We start from the raw sequence: 2,077 nt of genomic DNA on the forward strand, positions 1-2,077 counted from the left end.
CACTAAACAGTACTAAGAATCAAGCCAAAGTGTAACAGTTAGTGAGAAGCAGAGTTAGTGCAATCAAAGATGTCGTTCAAAGTGTGGTTAGTAGAAGTGTGTGTGTGTGTGTGTGTGTGTGTGTAAATGTGTGTTTTGTTTGGAATTGGAGACAGAATATGCATATCTTTGTACATATTAGTATCAAACATACTGCATTATTTAGCATTTGTAATATATATGTATATATATAATATAATTTTTTCATATATATATTATAGTTTTTTCAATATTCAGAATTTGTAAGTAATGAAGTATTAGTAGACAGCATATCTTGGACGAAAAGATACAAGTTATTTTTATTTTGTAATGCTGATTTTCCAAAACCAAGTACCAAGTTTACCTGCACAGACAAGGCAAGAAGTTGCAAAATGTGCAAATGAGCCCACTTTTATTTGCTTGTCAGTATATTGAAATTCAGTGTTTCCTTCACCAGTTATGGATTGACATGTTATACACAGAGAACCTGGAAGAATGTCAGCCAAGTTGGAGGAAAAATACAAGATTTCCATGATAAAACTAAGAAGTAAATCACATGTAAATCTTCATTTTTTTCTATATTAACACTGTATATGTACATTTTTAAAATACAGAATATTTCTGAATTTTAGAAAAATCCACCAAAAAATATTCACCAAGGAAAACTGACTTTGAAGTCACCTAGAGAATGCATACTGTGCTACATAGCATACTGACAATCATTTTTATTTTGGAGTTCTTCATTGGAAATCTGGGGAATGGATTCATAGCTCTGGTGTACTGCATGGACTCCCTAAAGTGAAGAAAGTTCTCTTCAGTGGATCAGATCCTCACTGCTCTGGCCATCTCCAGATTCGCTCTGATATGGGTTCTGTTTCTAGATTCATATGTGTTTATACATTCCCCATTATTGATGACTAAAAATACATTAAGCCTGACTCATACAGCCTGGAATATAAGCATTCATTTTAGCATGTGGTTTGCTACCAGCCTCAGCATCTTTTATCTTTTCAAGATAGCCGTTTTCTCTAACTCTCTTTTCCTCTACCTTAAATGGAGAGTGAAAAGGGTGGTTTTGGTGACACTGCTGCTATCCATGATTCTTTTGTTTTTGAATAGTTTTTTAGAAATCAAGTATATTGATGCCTGGATTTATGGAACCAAAAGAAACGTATCTAATGATTTGAGTTCAAACAGTTTTTCAGAGTTTTCCAGGATTCTTTTAATTCCAAGTTTAATGTTCACGTTAGTACCCTTTGGTGTATCCTTGATAGCTTTCCTCCTCCTAATCTTCTCGCTTAGGAACCATGTAAGAAAGACACAATACTACACCAAAGGATGCAGAGACGTTGGAACCATGGCCCACATCACAGCCCTTCAGACTGTGGTTGCCTTCCTCTTATTTTATGCTACTTTCATTATTTCTCTAGTTGTAGAAGTTTCAACATTTGAAATGGATGAAAGTCTGACTCTTCTGTTTACAAGGGTTACTATAACGATTTTTCCTTCCATCCACTCCTGTATTTTCATTCTGAGACATAGTAAGCTGAGACAGGACTTGTTTTCAGTACTGCAGTGGCTGCAATATTGGTGCAATTGCGTGAAAACCTTGGATTCATAGACCATTCTATACATCACCTTGCATATTCTAGAGGGGCATGGGTTCATAAGAAATTATTGAATTTCTAAATTTGAGCCTTTTGTATATTTTCTAGTCTTTACTTTCTGAATTTTACAGATAATTTTTCAAATGGACCTATCCAAATATATTTCAACCTTAGCGGTATATATCCAGATTTATTAGTAGTAAATAATCCTATAAATATTTTGTTATATATCCTGCTTTAAAATTTATAATGTCTTCAATGTGTAACAGAAATATTAGATGTTTCTGCAGTGGATTATGGTTATTAATATTAACAAAATCTTCAAGGGCATGTTCCTGTAGTTTGTTTTTTTAACATAACTTTCTTGTTTTTTACAGTTAGGATATCATATCACTTGCATATAACTATTTACAATATTTTATTTTACTTCTTGTTTCTAGTTATTTACGATT

General features: G+C 33.1%; 1 pseudogene; it reads left to right on the forward strand.

The window, feature by feature from the left end:
• The first annotated feature begins 706 nt into the window (after positions 1-706).
• On the forward strand, positions 707-1,639 carry LOC114632441 (annotated as a pseudogene).
• Positions 1,640-2,077: the final 438 nt, after the last annotated feature.

This window comes from Grammomys surdaster, unplaced genomic scaffold (assembly GCF_004785775.1).
Source record: "Grammomys surdaster isolate TR1022 unplaced genomic scaffold, NIH_TR_1.0 373, whole genome shotgun sequence".
NCBI classification, from domain to species: Eukaryota; Metazoa; Chordata; class Mammalia; order Rodentia; family Muridae; genus Grammomys; species Grammomys surdaster.